Below are 10,526 nucleotides of genomic sequence, written 5' to 3' on the forward strand. Positions count from 1 at the left end.
TATTTAATAAAATAAGTAGAAATCCACTAAAAGTTTTGTTTGGTTATCTTGCAATCCCGAGATAATCGTCTCCATGCTCCAAATCCATTTTAAAGCCATTTTTAAGGCATTTCGCGCATACATGAAATGAACACATTTTTCTCCAAAACTATAACAGATGCAAGCTTGTCCTGTTTGGTGGAGATGATATTTAATAAAATAAGTAGAAATCCACTAAAAGTTTTGTTTGGTTATCTTGCAATCCCGAGATAATCGTCTCCATGCTCCAAATCCATTTTAAAGCCATTTTTAAGGCATTTCGCGCATACATGAAATGAACACATTTTTCTCCAAAACTATAACAGATGCAAGCTTGTCCTGTTTGGTGGAGATGATATTTAATAAAATAAGTAGAAATCCACTAAAAGTTTTGTTTGGTTATCTTGCAATCCCGAGATAATCGTCTCCATGCTCCAAATCCATTTTAAAGCCATTTTTAAGGCATTTCGCGCATACATGAAATGAACACATTTTTCTCCAAAACTATAACAGATGCAAGCTTGTCCTGTTTGGTGGAGATGATATTTAATAAAATAAGTAGAAATCCACTAAAAGTTTTGTTTGGTTATCTTGCAATCCCGAGATAATCGTCTCCATGCTCCAAATCCATTTTAAAGCCATTTTTAAGGCATTTCGCGCATACATGAAATGAACACATTTTTCTCCAAAACTATAACAGATGCAAGCTTGTCCTGTTTGGTGGAGATGATATTTAATAAAATAAGTAGAAATCCACTAAAAGTTTTGTTTGGTTATCTTGCAATCCCGAGATAATCGTCTCCATGCTCCAAATCCATTTTAAAGCCATTTTTAAGGCATTTCGCGCATACATGAAATGAACACATTTTTCTCCAAAACTATAACAGATGCAAGCTTGTCCTGTTTGGTGGAGATGATATTTAATAAAATAAGTAGAAATCCACTAAAAGTTTTGTTTGGTTATCTTGCAATCCCGAGATAATCGTCTCCATGCTCCAAATCCATTTTAAAGCCATTTTTAAGGCATTTCGCGCATACATGAAATGAACACATTTTTCTCCAAAACTATAACAGATGCAAGCTTGTCCTGTTTGGTGGAGATGATATTTAATAAAATAAGTAGAAATCCACTAAAAGTTTTGTTTGGTTATCTTGCAATCCCGAGATAATCGTCTCCATGCTCCAAATCCATTTTAAAGCCATTTTTAAGGCATTTCGCGCATACATGAAATGAACACATTTTTCTCCAAAACTATAACAGATGCAAGCTTGTCCTGTTTGGTGGAGATGATATTTAATAAAATAAGTAGAAATCCACTAAAAGTTTTGTTTGGTTATCTTGCAATCCCGAGATAATCGTCTCCATGCTCCAAATCCATTTTAAAGCCATTTTTAAGGCATTTCGCGCATACATGAAATGAACACATTTTTCTCCAAAACTATAACAGATGCAAGCTTGTCCTGTTTGGTGGAGATGATATTTAATAAAATAAGTAGAAATCCACTAAAAGTTTTGTTTGGTTATCTTGCAATCCCGAGATAATCGTCTCCATGCTCCAAATCCATTTTAAAGCCATTTTTAAGGCATTTCGCGCATACATGAAATGAACACATTTTTCTCCAAAACTATAACAGATGCAAGCTTGTCCTGTTTGGTGGAGATGATATTTAATAAAATAAGTAGAAATCCACTAAAAGTTTTGTTTGGTTATCTTGCAATCCCGAGATAATCGTCTCCATGCTCCAAATCCATTTTAAAGCCATTTTTAAGGCATTTCGCGCATACATGAAATGAACACATTTTTCTCCAAAACTATAACAGATGCAAGCTTGTCCTGTTTGGTGGAGATGATATTTAATAAAATAAGTAGAAATCCACTAAAAGTTTTGTTTGGTTATCTTGCAATCCCGAGATAATCGTCTCCATGCTCCAAATCCATTTTAAAGCCATTTTTAAGGCATTTCGCGCATACATGAAATGAACACATTTTTCTCCAAAACTATAACAGATGCAAGCTTGTCCTGTTTGGTGGAGATGATATTTAATAAAATAAGTAGAAATCCACTAAAAGTTTTGTTTGGTTATCTTGCAATCCCGAGATAATCGTCTCCATGCTCCAAATCCATGGATAGAGACGTGCATGAGGGCCTCAAAACATTAAGTGTCCATTGTCAGGAAGTGGGTCTTTTGTAGTATAGCCCTTTGGCAGGGCAGCCAAAAATTGGGAGGCTCCACGTTGTCCCTGGATAGAGACGTGCATGAGGGCCTCAAAACATTAAGTGTCCATTGTCAGGAAGTGGGTGTATTATAGTATAGCCCTTAGGCAGGGCAGCCAAAAATTGGGAGGCTCCACGTTGTCCCTGGATAGAGACGTGCATGAGGGCCTCAAAACATTAAGTGTCCATTGTCAGGAAGTGGGTCTTTTGTAGTATAGCCCTTTGGCAGGGCAGCCAAAAATTGGGAGGCTCCACGTTGTCCCTGGATAGAGACGTGCATGAGGGCCTCAAAACATTAAGTGTCCATTGTCAGGAAGTGGGTGTATTATAGTATAGCCCTTTGGCAGGGCAGCCAAAAATTGGGAGGCTCCACGTTGTCCCTGCATAGAGACGTGCATGAGGGCCTCAAAACATTGTTCCCATTGCAAAGGAGCGGGTCTCCTGTCGTTGTAATGTCCATTCTGCAAAGAATGGGCGAAAAAATTTACCACTGGGGGTATACCTGAAACAAAGGCCTAACTCTTGTAACGGTCATCATGGTGGCGCATGAGGAGAAGGAGGAGCAGTCCAGCGATTATCCAAAGTCCAGAAGTGTGTACCCATGGGTGACTGGAGGTACATGGCAAATTCCCGTTACAAACTTTAAATTCCGCTCTCATTTGCTGGTGGTGTGGTGAAGTGTGGCCCAATCCAACCCTTGTTCATCTTGATCAGAGTCAGCCTGTCAGCATTTTCAGTTGACAGGCGGGTGCGTTTATCTGTAATGATTCCACCTGCGGCACTAAAAACACGCTCTGACAAAACGCTAGCGGCAGGGCAGGCCAGGACTTCCAAGGCGTAGAGAGCCAATTCATGCCACGTGTCCACCTTGGATACCCAATAATTGTAAGGCACAGAGGAATGTCGGAGTACAGTTGTTCGATCTGCAAGGTACTCCTTGAGCATCTGGGCAAACTTAGGATTTCTTGTGGCACTACCCCGCACCTCAGGGGCTGTGGTACGTGAGGGGCTGAGAAAACTGTCCCACATCTTAAAGACTGTTCCCCTACCTCTGGCGGATTGGACTTGTGCCTCTCTCGGCTGTACGCCTTGGTTGTCCACTGATTCCTGACCTATGCCGCTAGCGTTTTGTGAGGGGAATGCTTTGCCTACTTCCGTGACTATGGCCTTCCGGAACTGCTGCATTTTGGTTGACCTCTCCGCCTCGGGAATAAGAGACATAAAGTTCTCCTTGTAGCGTGGGTCTAACAGTGTTACCAACCAGTAATGATTGTCGGCCAAGATGTTCTTAACGCGAGGGTCACGAGACAGGCAGCTTACCATAAAGTCAGCCATGTGCGCCAGACTCTTAACAGCCAGGACTTCAGTAGCCTGACCAACACGTTGACTGAACATGCTGTCCTCCTCCTCCTCCTCCTCCTCCTCCTCATCTACCCTGTCCTCTGGCCAGCCACGCTGAACCGAGGATATGACTGGTGTGCATGTCATATCCTCAATTTGGCCGGAGATTTGCTCCATGTCTTCATCCTCCTCCTCGTCATAGTCCTCCACTGCACGTTGTGATGAGACGAGGCTGGGCTGTGTGTTATCACCCACACCCACTACTGTTTCTTGCTGCAACTCATCGCGCTCCGCCTGCAATGCATCATGTTTGGTTTTGAGCAGAGACCGTTTTAGAAGGCAGAGTAGCGGTATGGTGACGCTAATAATGGCGTCATCTTATACCTTTATGATGTTATTGTTTATTCTAAAGCAAACAAGATTTTAGGGTGTATAAAAAGGGAGATTAGATCCGGTGATCCCAACGTATTGTTAACCCTCTATAAATCACTTGTAAGGCCACATCTGGAATATGGGGTAAAGTCCTGAGCAGGTTGATAACCATTGGTTTGAGCATGGTAGGGTGTAGTGCGCATCTTCCTGCATCCGCCATAACCTTCCCTTAGGATATACTGTGCCCTTATCAGATTGGTTGTACAAGGTTGCTTCTCTTATTGGATGGATTTCAAGCTGCATGGATAATGTTCATTTAAATGATGTGGATAGAAAGACTGAAGATATCTACATGTAGTCTGAAATCCATCATGAATCAATACTATTTTACACAGTCATAAGCAGCCCATGGGCATTCACCTGCATTCAAACCAATAACAGCTCATAGACCAGACAATCCATCTACCACTGGACCAAAGACAGGAAGTTAAATCCACTGCCTGCGGTAACCAACTTAATCCTATAGGCTACTCACACAACAAACCCAACAGAAAGGAAAAAAACATGGCTTCGATTATCCATCCAATGAAAACGCATAACCATTGTGAGCCATTGGACAATGCAATTGGACACTTGGTGACATGGTGCACGGCCCAATGAATCAAGTCTTTACTTCATATTCACGGTTTAAGCCCTTGGGTTCTAATGTGCCCAGAGTACATATCCAGAAAGATTCTCTTTCTTTGAGCTAAACACAAGTCAACAATACATTGTAAGCAGATTCTATTACCAGTCCCACACCATTTTGTGACGCATAATCACACAGTGATCCAATTAACATTCCAAGTCATCGAACATGTCCAAGCCATACGCAGAGGAGGCAATAGAATTAGGAAGCTCAAAGAAAGGGAATCTTTCTGGATATATACTCTGGGCACATTGGAACCCAAAGGCTTAAACCATGAATATGAAGTACAGACTTGATTCATTGGGCCATGCATGGACATAATGGACATAATTCTAATAGGCAGGACAGGTAATAAGGAGCACAAGTTATATGCTAAAATGTGTTGTGTGACAAGACAGACACAGGAAAGGACATGATAACAGGTGTAGGGACCAACAAGGTGAGACAAGGGGTATCAGGATAGGGTCAAGTAGGTATGAATGTAGTAATGGGGCAGGCATAGAGAATTGTATGTGAATGTGAATTACAATAAATCACTAAGGAAAGGAATATGTGAGTGTGTGCCTAATGTAAACTAATATTGTACTGGCAAAATTATAGATGGAAAGGGAGAAGGGGAGGGGGGGAGAGAGGAGGCTGTAATTGACTACAAGGGTATGAGTTATGAGTGATCATAGGGATAGTGTTACATAAGTGGAAATACCTATGGAGGACCGGATGTGTAAGCGCATACCTTATACAAACCTATAGAGTGCTGATGGGTGAGAGTGTGATGTTAGATATAAGACATCCTATAGTGAATAGTGAGCCGTAATCAAGTGCAACAGGGATATTTCACGTGACTATGGGAACCTGGAAGGTAAAGAAAGGGGAGAAAAAACTGTTAGACAAGGTAATCAGACATAATGTAACCAGTTGATCAGACATGATCACCTGGTTTGAGACCCCCTGCCTTACACTATATAGATATCATGTTCATTCCCCATCTATCTTGCTCAGGAGAGCATCTCCCTCCCCCGGCACCAAGAGCAGCTCATACTGAATTGTTACATTGACTAGTAACACTGCACACAGAAATGCACCTTAATATTCCACTGTTAACCCTTTCCTCCTAGCAGTAACACACAACTCCTCACCTTGATATCATGGTGATTTATGGTCAGAATGACTTCAATGCGATCAGTGATTTCTATTCTAGCTCTGCTCACATAGATTTTATATCCACACTCAACTATAGGCCGTTCTTCATATTTTGGGGGCTTTTAGTCAGATATACTAGTTTGTGCCTGTATAGTATTGGTGTAGATGGGAGTGTAGGGCATGGGTTACATGGCACTGTGGTGGAATACTGATGGGAGGTATTGGTGCTGTGTTTGATGCTTCTACTGGGTATTTTCCTACAAATACTGGAACAGCTCACTGCTTAGAATGATCCTTCCCAGCTCTATAATATATTATATATACCCCACAATGCAGGCTCACACACACATTTGTCTCAAGTGTGTTGTAGGGACACAGATACAGTCTTGGTCATGTGACTAAAGGCTACTTTACACACTGCGATATCGGTCCCGATATCGCTAGTGTGGGTACCCGCCCCCATCTGTTGCGCGACACGGGCAAATCGCTGCCCATGCCGCACAACACCGACCAGACCCGTCACACATACTTACCTGCCCGGCGACGTCGCTGTGTCCGGCGAACCGCCTCCTTTCTAAGGGGGCGGTCCGTGCGGCGTCACAGCGACGTCACTGAGCGACCGCCCAATAGCAGCGGAGGGGCGGAGATGAGTGGCCGGAACATCCCGCCCACCTCCTTCCTTCCTCATAGCGGCTGGGAGGCAGGTAAGGAGAGGTTCCTCGTTTCTGCGGTGTCACACGGAGCGATGTGTGCTACCGCAGGAGCGACGAACTACATCGTTACTGCTGCAGTAACGATAATCGAGAATGGAGACCCATGTCACCGATGAGCGATTTTGCACGTTTTTGCAACGATGCAAAATCGCTCATCGGTATCACACGCAGCAACATCGCTAATGCGGCCGGATGTGCGTCACAAATTCCGTGACCCCAACGACTCCGCATTAGCGATGTCGCAGCGTGTAAAGCCCCCTTTAGTGGGAGTGGTGTACAGGGTCTTAGCAGTAAAGAGTATTCCATATTTCTGCCAGATACCCACAGAGATATTGAAATCTGAAAAAAGAGACTTCTGCTCATTGAAGGTAAGAACTGCTCACATAGCGTTCAACTCCACAGCAAACGAGTGCTCTAGCACTGGCATCTCAGCAGGGATATTCCCCTACTACACATGTGTGTCTAGGTCACTGTGACAGTTTACAGGACATAACTCAGGGCACCTAGACAGAAGGCAGAGGGACTACTTTCTATTTCTGGTGTAGAGCTTAGTACAATATATATATATTTATACTATTACATGGGACACATGTACCTTGTATTACCATTATTCGCTGTATATGAACCCCTTTTCTCCGGGCATTATTTGTCTATAGCATTTTTCACGAACCTGAGGCAACTGAGAACCCTTCAGTGAAGGAATTCCACTAACCCTCACAATACCTACCAGGGGCCTCCCTGCAGTAACTCAGGTAGTTGTACCCATTCTCTTTCCGCATTCTATGTGTTCTTCTTCTTTCTTCTTTTTTTTCTTTTTTCTTCTTTTTATTTCTATCATGTAGTTCAGGGGTTTATAGATATATGTCCTGCATCTCATATTTCCTTTAGTGGTGCTTCTTACCCATTCTCATATCATTTACCCTAGTATTTCATGATCCTGAGGCGACTGAGAACCCTTTAATAAAGGAATCCTTTTTCACCTGAATTGTCAAGTGATACTTACCAGTGACTATCACGTAATGTTACAGGTAGTTCCATTTTCTTCCTCTTCTTTCTCTCCTTTCTTCTTTGTCACACGGTCCATTGTGTTATAGCCCACGTGTCATGATAACACTTGTACCATCTTTTCATTTAGATTCCACCTACAATTATTTACCGATTCCAGTTCTGGAATAGGCTTTCATCATCTACTCACTAGAATTCTCAAGTTCATAAGGTACTGAGACATATACATGTTCACACCATTATAAAGAACAAAGTATAAACATTGAGGTTTTTCTCACACCCATGTTCCTGTGTTCTTTGATATGATATGTGTTCATTTCCTTCACTATATAGGATTGCAAGTTTTCCATTTGTACCTTAATGGCAATGACGCTATACAATTGAACACATATCATCCTGTTATCCATATAGGTGTGTATTTACCTGCTTGACTATTTTTGGTTGTTTGATCCAGAATGTTTCTCCAGATAGGTCATGTGGAAATTTTCTTTCCTCAGTACAAATGTTTTCACTATGGCTTTGGAAAATTTTTTTGTATGTGCATCATGGTCATTTGACCCATTGTACTCTCAAGTAGCAATATATTGTACTGTTATGTTGTACTATGTACTAATTACGTGTTTATATGGTTTTGTAACCCTTTATGATCTTAGATAACTTTATCCTTGATAAAGACCTAAAAACAAGCTCGAAACGTTGGATGAATTATCCTTTTGCACAAATAAAGAATTTTCAGCATTCTAAGAGTTCTTTTCTTACGTTATTGATCACTATAGTGTGCCAGAGCTATTTCTATTGAATTGACTCTTATTTTTTCTGAGCACCTGCTATATACACAGTGAGCCAGACATATTCAATTTTCATTCAGAAGGCAGAGGGAAGCCTTAGCAGCTGAGCCTATATCTTGGCTTGTGAGCATTAGAACAGGCCGGCGATTACAGGGTAACATGAAAAATGTCCAGCTTGCATTATGACTAGAACATGACAATATCCTTTTAAGTACTAACCTATGATGCGTTCCTAAGCAGTTGATGTTATATGTTCTACATTTCATTTTCTGCATACTTTCCAAGTAGTAGAATTTGCTTTGATATAGGCAACTGGATTTTCACAATGAAAAGGCAAAGGATAACGCCCGAAAAAGACGCCATACATTATGTCAGTGCCATCACTGACAAACCTGGATTGACCATGAAATACATCAATCCCCTTAAAGGTGAGTTAAAACAAGTTTTAACTAAATTGCCTTAATATTGTCATGCATTAGAATGACTGTCTTAGGTAATGATAAATATTTTCTACAGGAAGAGGAGTGTTTGCTGAAACTGAAATCGAAAAAGGGAGTTTTGTTGCAGAATATCGAGGTGAGCTCACGTATGCACTTACGATGGTAGACAACTACTCGAGATTTATGGTTGTGGTACAAGTCAAAGATCTAATGGCCCATACTGCAGCGAAGGTCTTCCAAGCACACTTATGCAGACCTCATGGCTACTCAGAGAGAGTCCTCACAGATCAAGGCACTGCCTTTGAAGCGGAAATCTTCAAGGACTTCTGCAGCTTTTACCGATGCAGGAAGATGCGTACTACACCCTACCATGCTCAAACCAATGGTTATCAACCTGCTCAGGACTTTACCCCATATTCCAGATGTGGCCTTACAAGTGATTTATAGAGGGGTAACAATACGTTGGGATCATCGGATCTAATCTCCCTTTTTATACACCCTAAAATCTTGTTTGCGTTAGAATAAACAATAACATCATAAAGGTATAGCAGTACCGTTTCAAAGTTTCGGTGTCCCAAGCAGCATTCCATCAGCCTCTGGAAGGTTCCTGGCAAATTGCACAGCTCGAAGGGCATGCTTTTGAACTCGCAGAGACCCATCGGGGTGGCAAAGGCGGTCTTCTCCCGGTCTGCCTCAGCAACGGACACTTGCCAATAGTGACTAGTGAGATCAAGGGTAGAAAAATAATTTGCAGTTGTCAATGCAGCTAGCTATTCCTCAATACAGGGGAGTGGTGCTGTCCTTCTTCTTTAACAGGACCAACGGAGCTGCCCAGAGGCTACAACTGTCACGGATAACCCCAGCCTCCTTCATGTTGCTCAACATGTCCTTGGTACACTGGTAATGTGCAGGTAGATTTGGCTTATATCTCTCTTTGATGGGTGGGTGTGCACTTGTGGGGATGTAGTGTTTGACCCCTTTTATTTTTCAAAAGTCTAGCGGATGTTTGCTGAAGACTTGCTCGTATTCTTGCACTAGCCTGTAGACCCCCTTCTTGTGATGTGAAGGTGTGGAGTCAGTGCCTACGTGTAATTCCTTACACCACTCCTCTGGCTGACTTGGTGAGCTGTCACTGAATGGGTGGGCTGAAGCAATGGTGAATGCTGCTGTTTGGATAGCATGTGTATCTACTGAGAACAGCTTATCAATGGTGGCAAATCGGAGCAGCTTAATCTTTTGCTCTCCGCAGTTCAACACTCTCATGGGCACTCTTCCCTTCCATATTAATGAATAAAACTATGATGTAAATAGCATATAGATACCCCACAAATGCAGATAAAAGTAGGTTATGGGAAAAGGGGGAAGAGAGAAACAGGAAAATAGTGGAATAAAGTATACCTTCCAGGTGGGAGAGGAAATGGCAGCACAGCCAGTGGAGGTGAAGCAAGGGGAGCCTGCAACTAAAGAGTTGAGAGCGTTATCACATGGTGACTGAGCCTGATTGTAACGGGAGCATAGAGGTGCCGATCCTGTCTTACCTGCGTTGGTGTAGAAGTGGGTGTCCTGTGGTGGAGTCAGCTATGTGCAGTGGTGGCCGTGGGTTCTTTTATGTGCGACCGTAGTAATAGCTGTGCCCACTTCCTGTATGGGAGTGGAATGCAGTGAGGCTAATGGAACGCACGCCTGCGCATTTGTGTTTAACGTCGCGCATGTGCAGAACGGAGAAAAGGCTGCGCTCACTTCCTAATGAAAGGGAGTGAGACGCAGCTGGGAAGGGAAGGGAAAAGATTAGGGTTTGGGGATG

Source organism: Anomaloglossus baeobatrachus, unplaced genomic scaffold, assembly GCF_048569485.1.
Source record: "Anomaloglossus baeobatrachus isolate aAnoBae1 unplaced genomic scaffold, aAnoBae1.hap1 Scaffold_71, whole genome shotgun sequence".
Lineage (NCBI taxonomy): Eukaryota > Metazoa > Chordata > Amphibia > Anura > Aromobatidae > Anomaloglossus > Anomaloglossus baeobatrachus.